General features: G+C 44.1%; 1 protein-coding gene across 2 annotated transcripts in view; it reads left to right on the top strand.

Annotated features, from left to right (window-relative positions):
* Window positions 1-26002, top strand: part of Ddr2 (discoidin domain receptor tyrosine kinase 2) — a 132562-nt gene that overhangs the window by 17491 nt on the left and 89069 nt on the right. For both annotated transcript variants that reach the window (XM_052200502.1, XM_052200503.1), the window contains exon 2: window positions 4619-4768. The gene's annotated coding sequence lies outside the window, so the exon portion shown is untranslated. The remainder of the gene's footprint in view (window positions 1-4618; window positions 4769-26002) is intronic.

The following is a 26002-nucleotide window of genomic DNA, read 5'->3' as shown; positions in this document are numbered from 1 at the left end:
CCTGTTCCACCTCAGGGCTGCAGGTGGAGGCTGGGAGGTAAGAACCAGAAAAAACTGGAGAGGCTGAGGCCGCAGACCTGCAGAGCTCAGCAGTCATGCTGCGTGGGTGGCTAGGGTGTCAGCAGAAGGGAGCCCAAGATGATGAGGAACTTGCTGGGGGAGAATGGAGTGTATTGTGCTGCACTGTTAGGGCATCAGTGAGGGAACTTGGTTGTTGCAGAGTTTTGAACATGTCCTTTCTGTGAAAGCAAATACAGTGTTGGCTTAAGAAGATCAACAGGGCAGCATCTTGTAAGGAAAATGACAGAGGATGAGGAGTCAGGTAAGGACGTTCATTAGAAAGCGTTTTTCAGAGGTCTCCATAGGACTTTTGAGTCCCGAGGTTTTTAGATCAGGAAGGTGAAAACCCACAGCAGACGTGAAAAGACCTGACATAGATCTTTGCTAACAGATAGCAGAAGGAAACTCTCACATTAGCTGAGCACATGAGAACCTGTGGATGGAGTCGAGTGTCTTTAGCTTAAGATCAGGGTTCCAGAGGACCGTGTGGCCACCTCTCTCTTTGCTGCTGGCCGTGCACATACCTCTCTTTACTCCTTTTCTTTCCTTCCCTCGAGTCTCATGGATTCCCTACTAGGTCCCTGCAAGGAAGACCACTCCATGGGAACATTTTGATTGGGATAGAAAAAAGGAATTCTTGCTAACGAGGTTTATATTTTCCAGAGCACAACCTTTGGAAATTTGTGACATGTTAGTAGCTAACAAAGCAATGGGGTAGAAGTGAGAGTCCTTTGGTCAAGTGAATTTGGAAAATGCTTTGGAGAGAATTTGGTAGAGTTCTTTCTTTTCATGGGGTAACTGCATTGCCTTGGAGCTGGGGAGATGGTTCAGTTGGTGATGTGAAAACTTGACAACTCAGATTTGATTCCCAACACCTAGGCAAAAAGCTAGCCATGGTGCCAGATGCCTGTAATGCCAGCACTGGGGAGGCTGAGACAGGGTCCCTGGAGCTTGCTGCTCAGCTACTCCTGACAAATCAGTGCCTTCCAGATTCAATGACTGTCTCAAAGACAGGGTGGAGAGAGATTAAGAAAAACAACTAAAAACTGACCTCTGGCCTGTCCATGTCCCTGCACATATGTATGCATGAACATGCACACATGCATGAACATTACAATACACCTACATACACAGACACAGACACACACACACACACACACATACACACACTCAGAGTGTTACTTATCATAGAGGATAGATTGTAATATGTCAAAAGCTTACTAAACCATGGGCTCTTTTTGGAAGGAACACCACTCCAGGGGGAAAGGAATGCAGGCCAGCAGATCATACACTTGGAAAAATTTGGTACTGGAGAGTACCTATTAGATATAAGCATCTTAATGCTAGTAGTTTGACGTGATGGGAGGAAACAAGAGACTGAAATTTGGGTCTGGAATCAATAAACTTGCAATCAGGGGCAGGGGGCAAGTCACTGGGTTCCTCTCAACCTCTCAACCCCAGTGTCTGTAGGCTTTTTCCTCTAATATTATATGAATCCTCAAGGTCCTTTCAAGAGGTCTGAGATCATGTGTATATGCGGAAGAAGGGGTGATCTGTGATTTTTCTGCTCTGTAATAACTGGTAGTGGAAACAGGAAGGAGAGGCAATTGGGACAGTGACAAGACAGTGAGCAAGATGTGGTTTGAGCCCCTGAGCTGATTATAAGGTTGGGCCCGACACTGCTGGCTGGTACAGCAGACACAACGGGAGTCTGTAGCTTGTTCCCAGACCTCTGTCACACCACTGTGCCATGTGCTGCATGGGACAGCATCTCAGATGCTAAGGCAATACTAGTCCCCAATGGTCACTCATACCATTTCAGTTTTTCTACGTAGATGCTGTGTGACCTTGGATAAATCAGTCCCTTGGATTGGGAGTTCTTTATCTGCAAAAATAAGTTTATTTTTGGATCAGAGTCCTTGATATTTTGTGAGAAAGAACTGTTTTAAAATAGTTCTAAGTCTTTCATGGAAGATATAAAGGGTACATAGGTATTTTCCTTACCTAGTGTAAGTGGACCCTAAGAACGTTCTTGATTTTCTCCTTTGGTCTTCTCACCTACTTCAAATGTTTATTCCTGCCTTAGGTAGTTGATTCATCCATGTATGGACAGCATCAGACTCACTAGACTGCCAGGTTCAATTTCCTCTTTACACCCAATGTCTATCTTTTTATCTCTATAGGAAAACAAATTGTTTACGTTCAACCTTTTTTTTTTTTTTACAAACAAATCCTTCCTTTGCTTTTCCCAGTTACAAAAATGTAACTGTATCTCATGCAGGCTGGGAGTTCAGTCTTCCGGGACTACCTCGTTCCTTCTCCTGTCACTAGTCATGGCGCCTCTCAGCTGTGTCTACATTACTATCATACTCTATATTATTTCTTGCCTCTGATGCTGTTATTATCATAGGTCAGGTTCTATCTGGTTATTATGCCCCCTGTCTCTCTTCTAAGGCCAATCATATGCCAGATTCAGCCCCACAGAGCTTCCCATAGCCTTTGCCTGAACACCCAGGGTGTCAGCATTCACAGTCCTTCTTCCCTACCTTGACTATCTTCCAGCTCTCTCAGTTACTCTTCTGTTCCTGGCTTCTAACCAACCATTTATTGATCTTCTCAGCCCACAAGCTGTCCATCCAGATGCTCAGCCTTTCATTCTGTTCTGTTTGCCTAACCAAGTCCTAGCGATATCTCAAGAGTTAGCTTAAACAATACCTTCCTTCTCCATCAACAAACCCTCAATCCTATGCAGTGCCTCTTGGGAACAATCACAATATCACTTGGGTTTCTTGGCAAGTCTTTGAAGATAATAGCTTTAGAACTAAAACCCTATACATGACAGTTGTAAAGACAGTGATGTGGGACTCTGGCTTAGAGAAGCCCATGGTTATGGTCTTGGCTGGTTCTTACTTTTTTCCAAAGTGCTATTCTTTCTCTTAATTCTTGTGCTTCAAATCTGTATTACAATATCTTCAATAAAACCTAAACCCTGTTCCATACTGGCTTGGCCTGACATTCTTTGCTGCCATTTACTTGAGTTGAGGTTCTGAAGGGATGAAAGGAAGTCCCTAGGCTGCTAAGGATGACAGCATAGTGCCTCGTCTTCATGTCTGCCACTGCTGATTTGTGCAGAGTTGAGTATCTGAAGGATCCACTGTAAACCTAGCTGACTGTATGAGCTGGGTTCTCCCTTAGTTTCTAAATCAGGGAAATTGTAGGGCAACAGGATTACCCATTTGACATCTTTGTGCTGCAGGAAGTAGCTTCAGAAGCAGGATCTAGCTCTCCCCTCATGTCAACACAACGTTGATGCAAGGGGATTCTGTTTGTAAACAGCTCTGTGCACAGGACCCCCGATCCTAAGGCATGTTTAGTAATAAGCCCTGCCGTGGAATGACAGGCATCTAAGGCGAAGCTTAGCTGTTTCTCAGAGCTAGGCAATTTCAGCTGTGTGCTTTGTTAGGCAACCAGAAGATGGAGAAAGCTGTTTTTAGCTACTTAGCATCTACTCTTATTTTGTGTGACCACTCCATGCCTCCTATCAGGAAATGACACTGATGTAGCTATTCTGTAACCCCTCTGACCCATTGTCATCACACAAGGCACACACACACACACACACACACACACACACACACATAGACACTGTGTGTGTGTGTGTGTGTGTGTGCTTGTATTCATTCAGTAAGACTCAATGGATCAGTGGAAATGGAGGCAGCTACAAAAAAGCAAAACTTAGAATTTGCCCTAACTTGTAAAATAGAGGAACCAAGGGAAATGCACAGTTTGATGCCATTTGACCTTAGAAACTTAAACTTAAATCTGTACATTCATACTAAGTACACACACACACACACACACACACACACACACACACACACACAGACACAGACACACATATATATGTAGAGTATTCCTAGGAAACAATTCAGAACAGATAAGCAGTTGCGCCCAGAGCAGAAGATGATAGTCTGAGGTGCACTTTCCATCACATGGGATGATATATGGGATCCCTTCAAGTCCTCAAGGTTCATTTGGAAGATCCACGTGATAAAGTTATTTTCATGACAATGCCAAGACATCTCTTGCTTTCTCCATCCTCTCTTTCTGCTGTGAGTACATGAAGGAGCTTTTCCAGAGCTTGACTGACATGTGATACTACAACAAATTGAATCCAGAAGCAAATGTGATAATCCAGCTATTTTTGATGAAGCCAGATGTTTGGGATATCAAAACTGTAAAATGATGTCCTTCTTCTCATAAAGCTTCCTGGGAAGAATTTCTTTGTTGTAGCATTTAAGATTTATGTTAACATAATTGTCACCAAGGAGTACATAATGCATTTTGAAAGCTCTGTTTTAATTTATAAATCAGTCAATATCAGGAGATAGACTTGAAACCCCCTTGGGGCTCTCTGAGATGTGTCCAGTCCCATCAGAGCCTGGGGTGCTTGGGATCTCTGCTGTGTACTGTGAATGGGGCTGCTAAGAAGGAACAAAATGTGAATGAAGCAAAACTTTGTAATAAAATAGTGCTTTTCTTTCCCCCTTCCCCCAAGGGAAATCTACAAGTGGCCTGACGTTTGATGCTCCAGAGTCTTCTGAGGCTCGTTGCTTGACTTCTACGGAAGCGGGACTAATTGAGGAGGAGTAGGGGCCCTCTGTTTCTGAGGATTCTGTTCTACAGAGAATGTTCTGCACCCACTGATGTAAGTAGTCACTTGCTGGAGCTCTGCTGCACATGAAGGTGGTGTCATGCTGAAACTCATCTATCTTGGTTAAAGCTGGACTTACCTATCCCAGCACTCATGGGAATGTTGGGTTCCTGGGAGTGGTTTCTTATATTACCATCTCAGTAATTGTCATAAGTTGCTCTATTTCAACAATAATTTGAAGTGACCCACAAGAAAATGAAAAAAAATGATATGGAAGACCACCAAAACTAGGATCTAGAGCAGTAATCTGTATTCCATTTTCAGAAAGGTAAATAAAGGCAATACGTACCTCGGAGACACTGCAGATTTATACACTGAGTCAGGCATAATGAGAAGCACAGTACATTGCAGAGCTTTCTCCATTTGCAGGACCTTAATGTCTGGTCTCCAGGAGACTTCTCACTTCACACGTTGGGCAGATCAAATCTCCCAGTGAATCTAAGGGTGTGGCAGCTTCAGAGATCTGAGTCTTTTCTAGCACAGGGCTCATTGATATCAGAATCATGTCCCCTTTAAGCCTGCAGCAGTATCTCTAGAACCTATCATAGGGACCGGCATGTCGAGGATGTGCAGTGAAGACTCAGAGCCTTGGCTTAGACCTGGTTCTGAGACTTTCCTATTCTGGAGCTCGCTGAACTAATGCACCATCTCCTGTATCTTCACCATGCATATGGAGGCTCAGTGGGGATCACCTTAGCCCTGTCTGTATCCCATCCTGCCTCTGGAATATTGTTGAGTACGGGAATGACTGAGCAAAGCCTGTGGAACTGTGGAAAAAGTGATTCCCGAGTATAGGGAAAATTCTGTGCCCCTTCCCTAGACCCCACTCAAGGAAATTTCTTCTGTTGCTTGGATTCTTGACAATGTATAATTTTCTGTTTCTGATCAAGGGAATTCCTCACTATTCATTGCCTCCTTGGGGTGATGTCATAGTTTAATGACGTCTTTCTGCAGATGGCCACATCATTTTCCTCTTGCTCTCTCTCTCTCTTGCTCTCTCTCTCTCTCTCTCTCTCTCTCTCTCTCTCTCTCTCTCTTTTCTTCCTCCCTTTGATAAACTCTTAACTGGAGCCTTCACAGGGGACAGAGTTTTCAGACTGAGTAATTCATAGCTATGTTTAGTCACTAATCAGAAGTTATTGAGGGCTTTCTCCATTCTATTAGATTTTCTTGAGTTATTCAGCTGTGAATCATCCTATTCTACCTTTCAGGAGCTATGATTGTGGTCTTACTTCCTCTTTCCCATCTGAAATAACTATTTCCAGGAGTCATTTTTTCACTATGGAAGGCATGTGCTAAACACAGCCCAGGGACGTGAGACTTGGTTTGGGGTCTCATGTGTTGTCCCCCCACCCCCAATCTCTCTCAAGGCATTGTACCTGAGAGCTATCTCAAGTTCATTGGTTCCTTCAGGCAAAAGCCTTTCTTTTGACAACAATCCAAGTTCTTTTGAGCTGCCAGAAACAATAAAAGGGCTATTGCTGCTTGTGTGAGTGTGGTGGGGGAGTTGGGGTTGGGAGTGGGGATAGAGGAGAGGGACAGTGGGAAGGTTAGAGTTCGGAGAAAGGACAGAATCAGGATGGAAGACATGAGAGAAAGGGGATAGACAGAGGAAGAGAGAGGAGAGGAGAGAGGAGAGGAAGAGAAGCTGACCAGTCATACCTCATCTCAAAGACTGCAGTTCTGAAGCGGGTGATGCGTCTCCCCGGGAGCTCTAATGTCCACTGTGGAACAGGCTCTGTGCTAGGAACCCTGTGCTGCAACCACATAAGCAAGCAGAGCAGAAGGAGTTCAATCACCCAAGGCTGCAGTTAACTTCTGTTGTCAGAACCCACTATGTAAGCCTGTCGAAAGGCAGATGGCCGCACAGGTCAAGCCTTGGGCTCCAGATGACCTATGGACAACTCTTTTTCCTGCGTGTTTCAGTTCGGATGCTGATTGTGTGGTCATGGTACTCATTAATAACTGATCACCGCCAAGCTCTAAGCAGACTGAAACAGTTGGCATCCTTGCTGGTTGATAACACGGCCAATGAGAATTTCTCCTTGAGTTTTCAACCTCAGCTTGGTTTTCCATCGTGACTTAGATGAATCTCTCCCATCATTCATCTGTGATGGGAGACAGTGGTTCCATGTGTCCTGGAAGATAAGTCCTCAAGGACATAAGGGCAGCACCATCTGAGGTGTGGGAAGTGGCAATTGGGTGAAGGTTGAATAGAAACAAACCTGGAAGCCATGCCCTGGCTACTGAGTAACTTATGGCTGAGGCAAATGAGACACTGTGGTCACATGGATGGGGAGCTGTGCCAGGTTGAGGTTAGAAAAGGTGGGATTTGGAGAAGTAACGAATAGAGAGGATACACAGCTATCATCAGGATGCCACCAGAGAGTGACAGGATGGAATGAAGGTGAGCAAATCTGTCAGAGGGGAATGGAGGTAAAACATGCCCAGGTTGACTGAGACATTTCTGGATGAACAGTGCTCCAGCAGTGCTCCAGCAGTGCTCCAGCAGTGCTCCAAATCCATCAACCTGAGGAGATGTCAGCAACATAGGCGAAGTGCTGGCATCTGGGGTCAGTAAGCTGTATCGTTGTCAAGATTCAGGAACTTGGAATGATATTTTTACTTAGTAAAACAGGAACAATGGTTATTGAATGTCTGAGATGGTCTAGGAATTGTGGATGTGGTTGGAAGGGAAAGATGTAGAAGTAGAACTATGTTAGTAAGAGACAATCCCAGCTAAGCTATTCATGGGCAAAATAGAGGGAGAGAGAGAGAGAGAGAGAGAGAGAGAGAGAGAGAGAGAGAGAGAGAGAGCACAGAGGCAGACAGGGAGGAGGAGAGGCAGAGAGACAGAGACAGAGACAGACAGGGAGAGGGGGAGAGACAGAGAGGGAGAGGGATGGAGGAAGAGAGAGGAAGAGAGAGACAGAGAGAGGAGAGAGAGACAGAGAATTACATATGCTCAGGAGGGTAGTGACAATGACGTTTGATTCTGGAATATTATAGAAGAAATGCCCTAAGGCTTAAAGGCAAGGAACTGGAGCTACACCTTGGAGCTAGGAAGAAATCCAACATGTAGAAGGGCGGGTATGATCAGTTGTTATTGCTGGAGCTGACTTAGGCCACAAGGACCCAGCGAGACCTGGCTGGGCACGTGAGGTGGAGAAGAGAGGAAATAGCAGTCAGTCTACTTGGATCAGCGGGTGGGGGTGGGTGGAGGGGTGGTGGATAAAGTTGCAGAGGAGAGCTGCCAGAGGGGGCAGAGCCCTGACTGCTGGCTGGGGTAAGACATCTGGAGACCATGTTGGGGACTCAGCATTTGTACTGTCCTTGCTCTGGTGGGGAGGGGGACTCTCACCTCTAGAGATCTTCATTCCTGATGTCGGTCCCGTTGAGTGAAGGTAGTTCTGAATGAGGTTGGAGATGTCCTAAAAATAAACTGTCAGGAGAAAGAGTATACTTGGGGGCCAAAAATATATGCACATGACATATTTTGAACTAGTGTTTTCTAAGATTTCAATCTGTTAGTTTTGCTTTGATCTTTAAGAATCAGCCACAAACTCTGGTGCTCTCTGAGCAGAATATGAGCTGCTAGCGAGACATATTGTTTTCATAGTTTCAACTCTCGGTCTTAGAAGTTTTCATATCATATCGAATATTTCAGCTCCCATTTGTGGGCTGTGGAGAAGAATGCTAAGCGTCCCTTGCTGGCAATGTTCACTGAATTGCTACTGGAGCCTGAACCTCATCTAAGTCCCTGCTTCCCGGGGCACAGGGCTCCTGTTTCCTTCCTTCAGATAGACGATAGGGAATGAACTAAGAAGGAATTTTAAGTGGAAGAATGTTTGGCGTTGGTGGGTAAAAGCATTTGCCACACAAGCATGGCGACCTGAGTTTGATCCCCAGACCTTACAGAAGAAGGAGACAACTGATTCCTGAAAGTTACCCTCTGATTTTCACAAGTGTGCTGAGGCATGTGAGGCACATGTGCATGCGTGTGTGCGTGCTTGCATGTCTGTGCACACACATAGTCACCCACAATCCTTGCACGGGCTCATCATCATCTGCGTTTTCCATTGGAGAAGCAATGTTAGTCCCCGCCCACTTCCGGTCTGGCCTCTGGGTAGCCAGATTCAGATGTTTCCTTCTTTTAATTTCCTGGGAAAATCCCACCACCTGTGTCTTATTTGGGGTTTTTGAACTGTGAGATGATGGCACCCACAGTTCCGAGAATAGCTGCGTGTGTACTGCAAGCAGACGAGACTGTGCACAACGGTGGAAGACAGGATTTAGGGTAAGAAACAGCAGAGGCGCTGGGACCAGGCAGGCATCTGCTTCACAAACACACAGCAGCGTCCAGAGGTTGTGGGAGGAGAAGGCAGGGTCCCAGTGACTCACTCGAGGATGTGGGCACCCTGCTCTGCTCTGCAAGTCGCGAGGGTCCTAGCCTGGCTTTTCTTCGAGAACAAAATTTCTTGAAGCAGGAGGAAACAGAGTTCCCTGGCGCCCAAGAGGTTCTATGTGGTATTCTGTGGGAAATCTGCTACAGTCCTGGGAGTTCAAATTCCTCTTTTTTTCCTGTCTGCATAGCTTAGCATTTGGAGGATTTTTTTGAGAAGGTCGAGTAGACACAAATGGAAAGTCCTTTCTTTGCTTCAGTTCTAGAGTCTGACTTGTGTCTTGACAATTCTGAGAGATTGAGATAGGAATGAGATAGAACGTGCATGGAAAACTACCTGACCTCTTCCAAGGAGCCCTCAGGGAATTCCTTAAAATATTTAACTTTCCTTACGTCTATTTTAGTGCTAAAGAAGAAGACCTCATCTTACTGATCCCATGGTGTTTCATGGTGCGTCTTATTCATTTATTTATTTTATTTTGGGGGGGTTTCTCTGTGTAGCCCTGGCTGTCCTGGAACTCACTCTGTAAACCAGACCGGCCTCGAACTCAGAAATCTGCCTGCCTCTTCCTCCCAAGTGCTGGGATTAAAGGCTATTTTTTTTGGGGGGGGGCTTATTCATTTATAACCACATTTTTTTCTTTTTCTTCAACAACTGAAAAAATATTAGACCTTTGTGCCCATGTAGGTGTCAACGACTTGGTGTAGTTGTTTGAGTGGTGTTATGAAAAGTTATAAGTTTTGCTGTAGGGAGACTTGATTTCATCACACCATGTAAGAAAGACTGGAAGGGAAAGCAGCTAGGAGCTGTGGGTGCCTGGATGGGTAGCCTAATGAGAGAGCAGGGGGCCTGCAGCCAAACAGTGCCAAGCAGAAGAGAGAGGAAGAGGCTGGGCTCTCACTGGAGAGTGACTACAGTAACTCTGGGAGGAATGAGGCGCAGCCCTACTGTGGCTACAGAACAAGGGACAGTGATTGCATCCAAGGGAAGACAATGCGGAAAGCACAGGTCTCTCGGACCAGAAAAACACCATCAATATTTTGTTGTTGCAAAATTGTACTTTCCAAAGCCTTGGGCAAGGATGCAGAAGCCTCAGGATGAGCCCTTGGATGCTGCGCTAGGAAATGTGCAGTGGAATTCCCCTCCATAAATCCTAGAATCGGAGAGGCTGGGATGGCCTCTGAGAAGAAGAAGGAGACATAACACTGCCCGTGAGACAGCAGAACATGGGCTTGCAAAGAGTAGTCAAGGAGTGAGGGAAGAAGCTAGTCCAGCCATTCCTCTCTCCCTATGAACTAATTTCATGGAGATTTTTCTTAAACATGGGGAATATTTATTAATTAATAAAAACCTATTAAAATAGAAGAAGTTACTTTCATTCAATAGGATCTCTAATTCTTTCTAATCCTAAAATCGTATACTTTTGCATATATTAAGTAATAAAAAGTAGGAATCAACCAGAGAAGATCTGAGTGACCTTAAAAGCTATCCATACTGTTTAAGAATTTTAGTTTTATGAATGCACTGGGGGATTACTCTAAACGCAGCCGGCTCTATACATAAAGACACTTATTACAACATTTTGTATATATAAAAAAGGAATGATACAAATTGCCAATTTTGAGGTCAAAATTTTATGTGTGTGTGAGAAACCTTTCAGTGACTCCCTCTTGGAGTGTGTGGTAACACAAGACGATCTTTGTATTTTTTAAATAAAAATAGAAGTTACAAAGTTATACAAAAAGTACAAAATCAATGCATACATATTCCCAAATGTTGGAGTTCTACTTTGGGTTCCCGTTGATATAATGCAACACCGTGAGAGAAAGCAACTTGCAGAGGAAGGAATTTGGCTTACAGGTTAGAGCCATCACCAAGGGAGGGAAGCCAGGGCAGGAGCACAGGGCGGGAGCCCGGAGGCAGGTTAGAGCCATCACCGAGGGAAGCCAGGGTGGGAGCACAGGGCGGGAGCCCGGAGGCAGGCACTAAAGCAGAGGCCATGGGGCAATGCTGGTTATTGCTTTGTTCCCAGGTTCATGTTTAGCTACTGTTTTTATACCTCATAGGACCACCTGCTCTGGAGGGCACTGCTCACGATGTGCTGGGTCCTCAAGCATCAATTAGCAATCAAGAAGATGTCCCCAGACACCTTCACAGGCCAATGTGATGGAGATAATTCCTCAGTTGAGGATCCTTCTTCTTGGGTGTGTCAAGTTGATCATCAAGAGCTGATGTGGTAGTAAAGTGTGTTTGCTTCCAAGCAACCCTTCCAAGTAAAGGTTAGGGATACATTTTTGCTTCTTTACATAATTAAACTGTCATTAAATGTGCATGGACTATATTTTATGTGAGAAAAGGAATATAAAACCTTATATAATTTTGAAGAGAAGATGATGATATGAAAGTATCTTTTTTTCCCCCTCTAGAGAGAATTCTTAAAAATCCTGGGAATTCTTTCTCTTTTTTCATATTCTGAGAATTAGATCTTTTTTCAAGATTCTGAAACAACTTTCTTGCTGAAAGTTAAATTCTTTTCACATATCAATCCAATCCTAGGTAAACAGCAGCAGTGGCAGCAACAACAACAACAAAATGCAGGGTTTGTATTTGTGTTCTGTGACTTCCGTGGAAAGCAGGGGACTCATTGCTTGGCTTGCTGTCCACAGTGGGAACGGAATCCCAGAGGATCTCAGCTCCCTCTGTACATTGTCTTTAAGATTCACTATTTCAACCATGCCCAAACTCCCACATTGGAACTTGCATTTGCTCCTGGGGACACCATGTTCCTCGGGCAGGCATGGGTTAGGGGCTGTAAAGTGCTCCAATACTTCTCACAGCATGGCCAGGCTGGCCCATCTGTGTGAGCTGGCTGTTCCTTCTCAGACCATAATGCACAGTGTGTGCCTGTGCATCAGGGAATCTGAGGATACAAATTCTAGTGGAGCGAGCCTTGTTTCTAGCTTCCCCATTCATATTGCCTCACAGGTTGTAACTGCCAGAAGTAAAGTTTCCCTCCCTTCCACCTTTCAGATGCCACACCTCCTGAGCCATGTCCCATTTCCTTCTTGATCCATTCCCAGTGGTTTCAATTAACAGTGGCCATGTATGACATTTTGACTACTCACATAGACATAGACCATAGCACATGCCAAGAATATAACAGACAATATAATTTGGGACATAATTAAGTGGTCTTTTGGACGGAGATGCAATGTCTCTAAATCTTTCACCTTATTAGCAGCACAGAAGACTCTGAATTTCTTGTTGGTCTTTCTGAAACCAAGGGCTGTGCAAAACACATGGTGGAAACTCCTTAAGTGTTTATAAGATGAATGGATGAGAGATAAAGGATGGATAGATTTGCTGGCACAGAGGTAGTGTGGACCTCTGAAAGGGTTCGATGCCACAGCAGACTGGGCGGTGGGTCATTGCTCAGACTTGCTAGTATATACATTCGTAATCGGTTAGTTCTTCTAGATGTTTAAAAAATGTGTGTGTGTGTGTGTGTGTGTGTGTGTACAGACTTAGCAGATAAGAATGCTTCCATTTGGGTGGTACACCCTTGTAAGTCCAGATACTCCTACTCTGGAGGCTAAGGAGGAAGGATCACAAGATTAAAGGCTGTGTGGGCTACAGAGTAAGTTCAAGACCAACCTGGATGCACTAATGATTCCCTTTCTCAAAATGAAAAGCGAAAAGAAGACCAGGGATATAGCTCAATGGCCGAGTACTTGTCTAGCTTGCATGACCACCTGGCTGAATCCTCAATACTACCAAAAACATTCCTGCCTTAACGAGTGTGGACATATCCTCTGATACATGACGAGACCTGGTGCTTACATAGTATTCCACTCCCTTTAGGGTTTTGGTTATTTGTGTTAAAAATCCCAAAGTCATGTCATACTAACCTTAGCCCAACACTTAAAAATTATATAATGTGAATTCCCTTCCTAGGCATCCATCTCTTCTACTGCCACTTGCCTTAACTTTATAGCTTCTGGCATGTTCCCAAAGTTACAAAGATTATAGCTATGTGTGCATGTGCTATTTTAAAAATAGAACCATCTCTGCCTCTCTTCCCCTCTCCAAATCAATTATTGTTTGAATGAAAACAAAATCTCTTACTGTTTGAGCGAACTATAATTTATCCCCTGTCACCATCAACTGGTGATTTGTGATTACAAATCTGTGACCTCTTTATGCATGTACATCCATAGGGTTTGGGGAAGAGCTGACTTTATTAACAAGTTATTTTAGCACTTACTACCCTCCTGACTCATAAACACTGTGGGGGAGGCGGGCAGAGATTGTTACTTCAGTTACAGATGAAGAAAACACAATAAGTGTATGGGAGGGGTAGTCTGCTTGAGACACAAATAGACTCCCAGCTCGATTGCACCAGATCCAGATTTTCTGATAATTTGAACTCAGTGGCTCAGAGCTCCTTTGATCCTACTCCAACAGAACCATGAGAGATTTTATTGAATAAAACCAAAACCATGAGGAGAGGGGTGGGCTAGTAAGCAGATTCTTGTATTAAATTCTGTTTAAAAAAGATACTCAGCCCCCTTCCCCAATCTCAAGGCCAAATTCATTTGAAAGATAAAGTTAGGAGCAAATGTGTTCATGGTGAGAGCGGCTAGTGTGGGATGATTGTGCTCTAACTAGTGACCATCTCTTTTGCAATGTCTCTAATATGGCACCCTAAGGGTGTGGGCGTGGCTTAGGTTGCATAGGGACCGCAGGAGAAAGTCAAAGGATGTGGATACTAACTAGCACAGCCACTACTCTTATCTTGGAGGGAAGTGTTTCAGGGGGGGTCTGTCGGCATCTGGTTAGGAACAGCTTTCATGGGCACTTTCTTCAATTCTCTACTGGAAGAACTGGCTTTGTTATTAAACTCACAGGTGCACTGAGTTGTCACCCACTGGAGACCAAGCATTCTCACTCAGAGGTCAACAGCATGAGAGGGAGGCTGGACCAAAGAAGAACAATTCAGTTTGGACATAGTGGGAAAATCTTAGGGAGTCTGGGGTGGGACTAGGGATGTGGGTGAGTCACGTGCCTTGGGTACAGATTTAAAGATGCCAAAAGGAAAAAAAAATCTAAGATAAACACTACCTTGATTCAATATTTAGTGTGTCAATCGGTAGCTAACAAGCTGTGTGGCCAAAAGGCCTTTTTGTAAGTAAGATTTTATAGAAAAAGCCATTGGAAATTAAAGGTCAACATCAGGAGAGTCAGGCTTATGCCCTGATGTTCAAAATCCTGAGTTAAGCCCATAAATGTCACACTCACGAAACCTTAGCCTGTGATCTATGAGAAAATATTTCTGAAGGAAAAGAACAAGGGATTTGATTGTTTCTGTTAGTAAGTTGTCTAGAGATTCTATAATGAGTGACCAGAAGCTGAGTGTTTAAGAAAACTTATGGATTCAAAAGTCTGGAGAAAATGCAAAACCAAGCTTTGAGCAGAGCCAAGGTTGTTCTGGAGGTTCCAGGGAGGTAGCTCACCCTCTGGCTTCTCAGTCTCCTGAACCCATTCAGTCTTACCTGTGTGGTCACCTAGCCTCCTCTCTGTGGTTCCCTGCTTTTTTTTCTCATAAAGATCCATTGGATGATATCTACTCCAGAAGGTGAAAGGTCAGAACTTCTACCATGCCCCTATGTGCATGGTAGGTCCTACATGTAGGCAGAGTCAGGACTTGAATGAATCTTTCTTGAGGTGGAGGGCACACCTCAACCCTCCTATTAGGGTTGGGATGTTTCACTTCATGCAGAAACACATGCTTGGCTTGCAGGAGTGGTGATGGATTGGGGAAGCAGATCTTTCGTAATTAAAATTCCTAAGGAAATGAAGGGTAGGCCCACTGGGGTGCCTACATTCCAGTCTCGATAACTGACACCAGGATTCTCTGAGATCTGAGTTCAAGTACAAGTTCTCAGCTGATAATGATAGGGAACTATTTATACTAAATTATACATTTTGTTTGTTAATATTTTCCTTTGAGTAATTTATTAAATTATTTCCAGGCGGGTGGTGGTGGCGCATGTCTGTAATCCCAGCACTCTGGGAGGCAGAGGCAGGCAGATTTCTGAGTTCAAGGCCAGCCTGGTCTACAGAGTGAGTTCCAGGACAGCCAGGGCTATACAGAGAAACCCTGTCTCGAAAAAAACAAATCCAAAAAAAAAACAAAAAAAAATTATTTCCATTATTTCAGATTTTTTTTAAATGTAAACTCAACAGCTGGGGCAAAAATGTCCTCTGTCAAACCTGGTGCCCTGATTTTTAGTTCACAACATTGCACCTGGGAGGCTGGTTAAAGTTTCTAGAAACAATTTACTTTCTTAAAGTGGCTCACATTCTTCCTACAACCTCATTTATATAAACGATTTGTTTTGTAAAAAATTTTATAGTGGAAAGGGAAAACTGAATTCACGGTAGCTTCATTCAGTTTCTTTTTCTTACTGCATACTAAAAATAAGCAGAATCTCAATAAGTATGAAGCTATTTAGGGAGCTAAAATGTTCTAGAATTTGGATTAGGTGGATGCAGGATGTTTTGGGTTTCCCATCTTGGGTGAGAATTTAAATTTACTTATATGCCCAATATTCATCTCCTAGTGTTAAGTCTGGACTTATCTAATGATAGGAAGTGAATGAAGTGAAGTTAGGGTCTACAAGTCTGAGATTCATATGAGACCTCTAGGTAATAGAATTGAAGAGATTATCCATGACATATGAAAGGAAAGACTATGTATTCATTTTTAAACTGTAAACAAAATTTAGCAATTCCTCCAATTAATAGAAATCAAAGGCATTTCATACCATATTATACTGTTGCTACATTCTCAGGAAGCATTCGATGCTGCTTACAACTTGTAGTATTAGGTCCTTGACTGAAATAGGCTACCCACATCTTGCTGGTACAGTGCATATTTCTGATTTTTTTATAATTGCATTTTAGTTTAATTGATTTTCTTGGTAGTCTCATCCTATTTATGTATTTAACCATATCGCTCCTAGCAAGGGCTCTGGGTCTTCATCAGATTGCAGGAAGTGACCATGGTAACCACCAGCTCCCAGTAGCTTTTTAGAAAGTGATGGGGTCTCATGAGCACCCCTTGTTCACGATGGTGTGTTGGAAGGCACATGGACAGGTCTTGTGTAAGAGTCCACAGCTGCTGTGTGTGCATGACAATAACTTCTGTGTCTTATCCAGATGAGCATTTCCCAGCACCACTCCTCATCCTCTGCTACACACAGTCTGTCTGCCTCCCGTCTTCCACAGTGTCCCACAATTGGAGGGGTGATGTGAATGCCCCATTGGGGCTGAGCAGAGAGTATTTTTAATGAAACATTCCTTTCAATCTTCTCACAAGTTTCCTTTCCAGGTCCCTGAGTTAACAGGCATGAATGCTCTGTCAGACCACCATCAGTGCAGAGGCAGGTTGTACTTATGGTCCCCGTTCTTTCTGCACCCCCCCCTGCAATTAGTAATTCCCTGTTGTCCTTTTTCAGTCCTTTATCATATTCTCAGAAGATCCCATCTCAACAGTCTTTCATATGTGTTAAGACACATGAATCCTGCTGAGCGGTGGTGGCGCATGCCTTTAATCCCTGCACTTGGGAGGCAGAAGCAGGTAGATTTCTGAGTTCGGGGCCAGCCTGGTCTACAAAGTGAGTTCCAGGACAGCCAGGGCTACAGAGAAACCCTGTCTTGAAAAAAAAAAACCAAATAAATAAATAAACAAACAAAGACACATGAATCCTATTGTGAAGTCAGTTTAGACTCCATCTTACATGTCTGCAATGTGGAATTCTGTTGGGGCTCTGGTTTCAAACAGATAATCATGAAAGGCAATTCTGTCCTATTTTGTAACCGTTGTTGTTCTTAAGTTCCCTGCATTTAAAACTTTTAGACTTTTGGTTAGTACCTTCTACGTGCATCTTTTTATTGCTGTAACCAAATGCCTCACAAGGAACCACATAAGGGAAGGTTGATTTCAGCTTATGGTTTGAGGGAGTACAGTCTATCAAGGAGTAGAAGGTGTGTGAGCAGGTGGCCCTGTGGCGTCTGGACACCTTCCTTATATTCCAGAAGCAGAGAGTAGGCAGGAAATGGATCTGGGCTACTAAACCTCAAGGTCTTCCCCTGAAGTCCCTTAACTTTCCACAACAGCTGAGGACCACGTGCTCAAACACGTGAGCCTAAAGGCTTTCACATCTAAACCATAGCTCCCTCAAGTTTGTAACCTCTAAACCAGATTCTCTCTGTAACTGGAAAGTACCCTCTTTGATGTGTAGCTCCTCCACCCCATCTGTGAAGATGGATGGAAAGAACTTAGTTGTGCATGACTGGAGTCAGAGCTTGAAGATGTGAGCTGGACTTAATAGCACCAGTAGGAAAGAAGAACGTTTATAAGGTGCTCCTTCTGTGCCCTTCCGTATCCTTCTGTGGTTTTTGACTTACTTCCCTGGAAGTCCTTGTGCCTGAGGGATGCTCTTTACTTCCATGCTTAGAAGCTTAAATTCTCTCTGTCTGTCTCTGTCTCTCCCCATCTCCCTCCCTCCCTCCCTCTCCCTCCCCCCCCCCTCTCTCTCTCTCTCTCTCACACACACACACACACACACACACACAAATCCCTCACTGGGACATTTTTGGATTTTAGTTAATCCCAGATGTAGTCAAGTTGACAACCAAGAATAGCCATCACAACCAACAACAACTTGGCTAACACAAATCAGAGGCTTTAAAGGATATTGGCAGACGTCAGCTCTGCTGATGCCTCAGACTCCAGTTACTTTACACAAGGGCAAACTTCTGGCTGCTTCTGTTATCGGCTGATACTGGCTCACATGATGAGGAAGGATAAGTAGCTTCTCCCTGTTTTGCCAAAACCAAGTGGTTATGTTAGTGGAGGAGTGGGAACACTAATGTCAGGGATTTGACTTTGGTACAAAGCCCGAGGGTGCGATGTTGCCTTTTCCTTTGGCCATAGTAAACATCTTATGCTTGGTATGGTGGTTGAACTGCTGGATAGAGTCTTTGGTGTCAGTGCCAGGATGTTCACAGTAAATGAGAGGTGTGGGCTCTTAGGGAAGTGTGCTTGTGGCTTGGCCTCTCTGTACCAATAAATACACACACACACACACACACACACACACACACACACACACACACACACACGTGTTCTGTAACACAGGTGTGCATCACGAGGAGGTGTTTTCTAGAGCTTACTGAGATGTCATGATAAATAGGCTGAGGTGTGGGTACAACGAGGAGAAAAAGGACAGGGCCAAGAATGACCTTTTAGTTCCTACCATCCTATAAACCTGGCTTCTCCACTTCTTCTCTTATTTGTGCCTAATCAGGACACATTAATTTAGTGCCAGGCCAGGCACAGGGATGTTAAGAGTTTGGTAGTGAACTAAACACATGTGAATTTTACCTTTCATAGATTAACTGTTGAGCAATTTGAATAAATAGGAACTGATCAAAACATTCGCACCTGCTGAGTGTGTGGCTGTGCTAGAGGAAGTGGGGAGTGGCCTGGGGGGGGGGTTCATCCCTGGTGGCAGTGACGAATTGCCAATGCTTGTCCTACTCTGGAGCCAAATCTTTTAAGCACCCTCTTTTCTTCCTCCAAGTCCCCTTTCTTGCCCTTCTCAGGCTGCCCAAGATTTCCTGCCCTTCTTCACAATGACCTCTCTCACAGACCAGTCTCTCTGGCCTGAGAGTCTCCTCAGGCATTTGCCCTAGATCAGCAGCTGCTGACTGGATGCCTGTGCCAAAGGGAGAGGGGTGAAGAACTCATTCTCCATTGTATCCTTCCTCCCTCCCTTTTCTTTCTGAGAGTTTTATCAGCCTTCTTGTTGTCCCAGTTGCAAGCTTTGTGGTGTTTGGCCTCCCATTTCTGCCATCCACGTCACACAGTCACCTCCTTTATCTTGCCTCCCTGTGTTTCTCTCTCCTGTGGTTCATTTCTCACCTACAACGTTGTGATTGTCTAGGACACCTTGCACAGCCCCAGCTGCAGTGCCCACTCCTTGCCATTTTCCGATGTTCTGCTGATGTTTCTGGTCTCTCTAGCACAGTGGACTCTCCTCTGGAGAGCTTGTCTCTCCGTCACTGGTAACTTTCTAGTGGATTGATACTGAGTGCTGCATGTAGACATATAGGTTCTAAACCCAGCACTGCCCGCCTAACTCCTGGTTCACCTGGGCATGTTCTTAATCACCATGTGCTGTGGTCATTCTGTGAACTCAGTGTGTTTCTCTCACAGAGCAGTGGCAGGAATAAAATGAGTTAGCACATATGCAGTTAAGTGTCCGACGTCACAGCACTCTATGGAGCAGTTCGTCTTTGTCTTAGGGTTTCTATTGCAGTGATTAAGTAGTGTGACCAAAGGAAACTCGAGGGAAACAAAGGGTTATTTCATTTTGTGTTTCCACATTACAGCCCATGTACTGGCTGGTTTTGTGTGTCAACTTGACACAGGCTGGAGTTATCACAGAGAAAGGAGCTTCGGTTGGGGAAGTGCCTCTATGGCTGTGAGGCATTTTCTCAGTTGGTGAGCAAGGCAGGAAGGCTCATTGTGGGTAGTGCTGGGCTGATAGTCTTGGGTTCTATAAGCGAGAAAGCCAGGGGAAGCAAGTAACATCCCTCTGTGGCCTCTGTATCAACTCCTGCTTCCTGACCTGCTTGAGTTCCAGTCCTGACTTCTTTTGGTGATCAACAGCAATGTGGAAAGTGTAAGCTGAATAAACCCTTTCCTCCCCAACTTGCTTCTTGGTCATGATGTTTTGTCCGGGAATGGAAACGCTAAGACAAATTGGTACCAGGAGTGGGGTATTCCTGTGATACAGCCTGACCATGTTTTGGGGAGGACTGTGGAAGGACTTTAGAAATTTGAGCTAGAAGAGCCATTTGAATGTTAAAGAGCTCTGCAGGATGTTCTGTGGGAGCCTGCGAGATAATGTTGAGAACAGTGCAGACAATGGAGGCCTGGCTTGTGAAATTTCAGAGGGAAGATTAAAGACATTTATCATGATCGTGTTTTGATTGTGAAGATTCTGTGATTTTGGTTAGCTGGGGCTGAAGAATCAGCTGTGATTAACAATATACCAGAACTACTAAAGCAAACCTTGGTGTTACTTGGACTATTGATGCTGGTTAGCTGGAGCTAAGAAATTAGCAGTGATTAAGAACTGACCAGCATCACTGAGGTTAAATATTCTGGGAAGTGTTTTCTGAGAGCACAGAGACTATGTTGCAGAGATGGCCAAGGTTGTACTTTGTGCTGTGGCTGGACTTGGTAATGTGTAAGAGTCAGCCAGGTTTTGAAGGCATGAAGGGGTCATGAAGAACAGCTAAGACTTGACACTGTGAGGGGCTGTGGAAGGCCATTGGTGAAAGTGCAGCCTCAGTTGCAATTGAGGCTTTGCACCATGAAGAGAGCCTATGAGAAGCTATTGGTGAAGCCCAGTTGCAGTGGAAGACAGCAATATTTTGGAGATGCTGGTACCACAAGATGACTGCCAAGAACAGCAGCTGGAGTGGAATACAGGAATCTGGAGCCTAGAAGACAAGGTGTGTGCTACAAAGGGCAGAGCTAGAGGAGTGACACAAGCCCTTGGAGGAGCCCAGAAGATTGTGAGTGAATCCCAGACATTCGATGGTTAGAGTTTGATTTTGCTTTTGATTGTGACTGTGCCCTGATATTTTTCCCTCTCGAAGGTAGAGAGTATTTTAGTGGAACCCATAGTTAAAAGACTTTGAATTTTTAAAAGACTTTGAATCTAAAAGATATTGGATATTTTAAAAGGATTGAACTTTCATTATGTAAAGACTGTGGAACTTTTAAAGTTGTTTAGATCTTGGGGATGAATAAGAAAATAAGGGTTGAGGCTTAATAGTGATGTGTTTGTGTGTCAAGTTGACAAGAGGTCAATTGCACTAGATGGTTTTATGTGTCAACTTGACACAGGCTGGAGTTATCACAGAGAAAGGAGCTTCAGTTGGGGAAGTGCCTCCATGAGATCCAGCTGTGGGGCATTTTCTTAGTTGGTGATCAAAGAGGGAAGGCCCATTGTGAGTGGTGCCATCCCTGAGCTGGTAGTCTTGGGATCTATAAGAGAGCAAGCTGAGCAAGCCAGGGGAAGCAAGCCAGTAAGAAACATCCCTCCATGGCCTCTGCATCAGCTCCTGCTTCCTGACCTGCTTGAGTTCCAATCCTAACTTCCTTTGGATTGAACAGCAACGTGGAAATATAAGCTGAATAAACCCTTTCCTCCCCAACTTGCTTCTGGGTCATGATGTTTTGTCCAGGAATAGAAACCCTGACTAGGATAGTCCATCATCAAAGGAAGGCAGAACAGGAGCTGAAGGCAGGATCCCAGAGTCAGGAACAGAAGGCCAGAAAGGGATGCTGCTTACTGACTTTCTCTCCATGGCTTGCTCAACCTGCTTTCTTATACCAGGACCACGGGCTCAGACATGGCACCATCCACAGTATGCTGGTCCCATTTCAATCATTAAATCAGAAAATGCCCCACAGACTTGCCTACAGCAGTCTGATGGAGGCATTTTCTCAGCTGAGGTTCCTTTTTCCAGAGGACTCTAACTTGTGTCAAGTTGACAAAAACAAAACAAAACAAACAAACACACAGACAAACAAATCCTAGCTCGGACATTCATAATCCTTGTGTTTTTGCTTTTATGACTGATTATGCTCTATCTTTCTGAATTGTTTATAGCATTGCTTGTGAAATAGTAGCTGTGTTCACATCATACTTATTATGTTGCTTACTAAGCTTCTTGTGATGACCAAATACTTGCCCAAAAGCACGTTAAGTGAGGTGAGGTTTATTTTGATCAGGACGTAAGGGAATCCAGTCTTTTAGTGGTAAGAAAAGCTGAGCTGGTGGCAGAACTGGAGCAGGAAGTAGGGGCCAGTCTAGGAACCTCAAGGCCCACTCTCTCAGAGACCCACTTCTGAGGCTAGGCCCCATCTCTCTGAGGTTCTATGCCCTCCCCAAACAATGTAACCAGTTGGTGTCCAAGTGTTCAAACATACAAGCCCAAGGGGGAACATTTCATATCTAAACCATACGATTTGTCTTGCTTTGCATTCCTCTGGGAGCTACATACACATACACACCCCACTCCCCCCCACAAACACACACACACACACAAACACATACACACAAACACACACACTATGCATGTGTGCCATTTATATGCTAAATAGATACACATGATTTGTATATACTCTTTGGTTTATTAATCAGATCAACATTTCGATGATGTTTCTAAATAATTTAGACTGGTCTCCAGCCAGTCTGTTACTGTAATGAGAGATGAACTGTTTTTAGCTTTTACTTTTACCTTATTTGCTTGTGTGTATGTGATTACACAGCAGGCAAGCCATGACCAGATAACAACCTTTGGTGTCAACCTTTGCACTCTATCCTCTTGAGACAAGGTCTCTTGTGCTGTTTCTCATGGTATACCCGGGCTAACTGGCTCCAAGTTCTGGGAATTCCCCCTCTTTGTCTTCTATCTTGCAGCAAAAGCTCAAGGACAACAGGCTATGCTGCTGTCATCTCGGTGGGTTCTGGAGGATTCAAGCTCAGGTTCACACTCTTGTTCAGCAAGAACTTTACCCACTGAGCCATCCCCCCAGTCCAAGATCCCTTCCACCAGTGTATGGCTTTTTCTTATAAAAGTATGCTGTGCTGACTGGTTTATGTGAAAGTTTGCAGTGGGCCTGATCTCAGGGCCTCTCTGTCCTGTGAAATGAGCACACTTGGAGACATGTAAACCTCAGAGATGAGCTCATGGGAGCCATTTCTGCAATGAAAATAGCGATGTGAGGGTGTGCCAGGGACTTCAGGTTCACAGAGTATAATTAAGACTTTTCTCAAATCACTGCCCACTGTAATTTCATTGTTACGTATATTCTTTAATTATGGGCTCTAATAGTCCAGTTTAGTTCTGTAATTAGGTATAAGGACATTAATTTCAGAGACATAACAATCGGCTCAAATGTACTTCTAAATTCTTTCCCATATCCTATCTTACAAGGAAAATTAATGCACCATAAAAATTTGTGCATGGGAAGAGCTTTCCAGAGGGCAGCTTCGAGGAGCCAGGAAGCGTTTATTCACACAAGAAGCATGGATTCAGGGAGACATGAGACTCTCTGACTTTGGCTCCATTCCCTGTTGATTGTCTGTCTCATTTCTGATAAGCCAAGTTGGGACTATGGTGGGCAGAGAGGAACCCCTCAATTCATGTTAAAGCTGTATCTCTTACCTGGAAAACTGACTGACATCAAAGCTTGATGAGTCATGGGGAAAGGAAAGAACAGTTAGGACATCCGCGACCATATGCAAGTAAAAATCACGCAGGCCTCATGAAACTGAATGCATCATTTTTTCAGCAAGTCACAGAGAAAACAAAAGGACCCGTTTCATCTACAGCGTCTACATGTGAACCCTCTGTCCCCATTTGTAACTCAGGCTTTCCCAGCCTCCAGCGACCCCCTTTAAACTATGCGACAAACTTTTTTCTTTTTGTAAACCTCTGAGTGGGAACAAGCTTTATTTGAGAGCTTGTATATGTGTGTGCATGTGTGTGTGTGTGTGTGTGTGTCTAACTTGGGGCTATGCATATGTCTGGCAGGCATGAATGAAAGTCAGAAGACAATCTCGGCTGTCAGTCCTCAGGTGACTCCCATATTTTGTTTGAGACAAGGTCTGTCACTGGTAAAATGTGAGATGAGCAAAAACCCCCACACCTGGAGGTGACTGGCCACTTAAGGAACCACATTTCCCAGGTCTGTTGACGTGTCAGTGGATCTGAGGGTTATTTCCATTTGCATTGGAAAGCATAAGCCAGGCCCAAAGACTTATACACTAGGCATCTAGCTGATATCCAGTTAATGAACAGATAAAAATGGCTGAAAGGAAGTTGGGATGTTGGAAGGACTGGGGTCATGGGGACCCCATGTTCTTTTTGTTTGCCATGTTTGCCAGGGTAAGTGATAGATAAATAAGCTAGTTTCATGGTCAGTTTGGACATCAGAAATGACACCTTTGTTTACAGAACAGAGAGTGGATTCATGAGAAGACAGAAAGCTATGAGCATAGATAGACAGGGAAGGCAGTTGAGCTGCGCAGGGACATGAAAGTGCACATGGGAAGGGTGGTCGGTGGATCCCAATGTAAGCATTGATTGCAATGTGAGAATGAGGGTAACCGAAGTGTGTGTGTGTGTGTGTGTGTGTGTGTGTGGTGTGTGTGAGTGTGTGTGTGCATGCGCACGTGCAAGTTGGGTTGAATGTGTATATCTCACAGTTATGTAAGCTGAATGCACTCTATATCCCATTCCATATGTGTGTGTGAAGGGGTATGTGTGTGTGAGGGTATGTGTGAGTGAGTGTGTGTGTATGTCTGTGTATGTGTGTGTGTATGTGTGTGCCTGAATGAGTCATAAATGAGCATTCAAGAATTATCTAATACCCATCTGTTCTGCCTAACATCCCATAAAATACTAGTTAGGCATCACTCTTGGTCACATGCTCCAGGCAGAACCTGGCAGAGCATTTTCATGCTTACTCACACTAAGCTGTAAAGTATGCAACCTTAGGCTCACACAACGCTTTCTTCTATGATAACGACCTACTCTTATTTACATGATGTTTCTCTCTCGCTACACAAGGTAGGTCAAGTATGCTATTTATAGTTTCCTCCCATCCCCAGAGTCTAACCTTCTCAGATTCTTAATACATTCTCAGTATGTTGAACAAATTTTAAAATTTCTTAGTTTATTCTGGATATTTACAGCTCACTAAACCAGAACCTAAGTCTCATTCTAACTTCCCATACCTTTTGGAAACAATAGTATTTAGCAGTTACTACTTGCTACTAGCCTATTATGTGCTGGGCACTGAGCTAAGAATATCATATATAAAGCTTTTAAGAAATGGAAATACAGGTCACCTGCCTTTGACAGATGGTAGAAGCCAGGCTCACTACAGATAAGCCATTTCCAAGTCACACAGCTAAGGCTGCCTGTTAAAGTCTGTCCTGCTACCCTTTCTGTTCATAGGCTTCCATTCCCCATGATGCACCACTCTTAGCTCTCTATTTCCTGCTTAAGTGGAAAAGTCCATGCATTTCTCTTTGAAAATCAAAGGGCACCATCTGGTTACAAAGGAACTGCTTCCTCTGTGCACACGGGTTTTTCAGTCACCCTCATAGAGCAAACCAAAAACATTATCCCAGAGTTTCGGCTAGTTTGGGTTTGATCCAGCACTGGATAATGTCAGCTGGACCCAGAGGCACATTGGAATGATAATATCTCACTTGAGATCCATGGTTGAGACTGAGACTCTCCTCCCTTAGACTAGTGCCTTTCTCTTTTGTTCCCTCAAGAGTTCAGACAGGATATGGTCAATGCCAGGGGAAGCCACATGCAAATGTGGCTGTTACAGGGACTGTGGGGGGCAGACTTCAAATATGTCTAGACTTCCTTTCAGCTCTGATGGTGAATTTAAGTAATAGAGCATGGACCCTCCATCTCCAGATTGCCTTGCACAAAGCTAACATTCAATGAATAATTTATTTGTTGAAGAATCTTGGCTGCCTGGTCTTAGTTTAAACAAACCTCATGAATACATCTCAGCTGATGTTTTTGGGCTCTTGGTATCTTCTCCAGTGGGATTCTCATATTCATGGACAATCTAGGAGAAATAGGAAACCCCGAGGATCCTGTTCTACATGTCATATGTCTCCCCATCTGACTTGCCCCTGTTCTC

The sequence above is a fragment of the Apodemus sylvaticus genome, chromosome 12 (assembly GCF_947179515.1).
Source record: "Apodemus sylvaticus chromosome 12, mApoSyl1.1, whole genome shotgun sequence".
Lineage (NCBI taxonomy): Eukaryota > Metazoa > Chordata > Mammalia > Rodentia > Muridae > Apodemus > Apodemus sylvaticus.
This window is presented reverse-complemented; position numbering and strand designations above follow the sequence as displayed.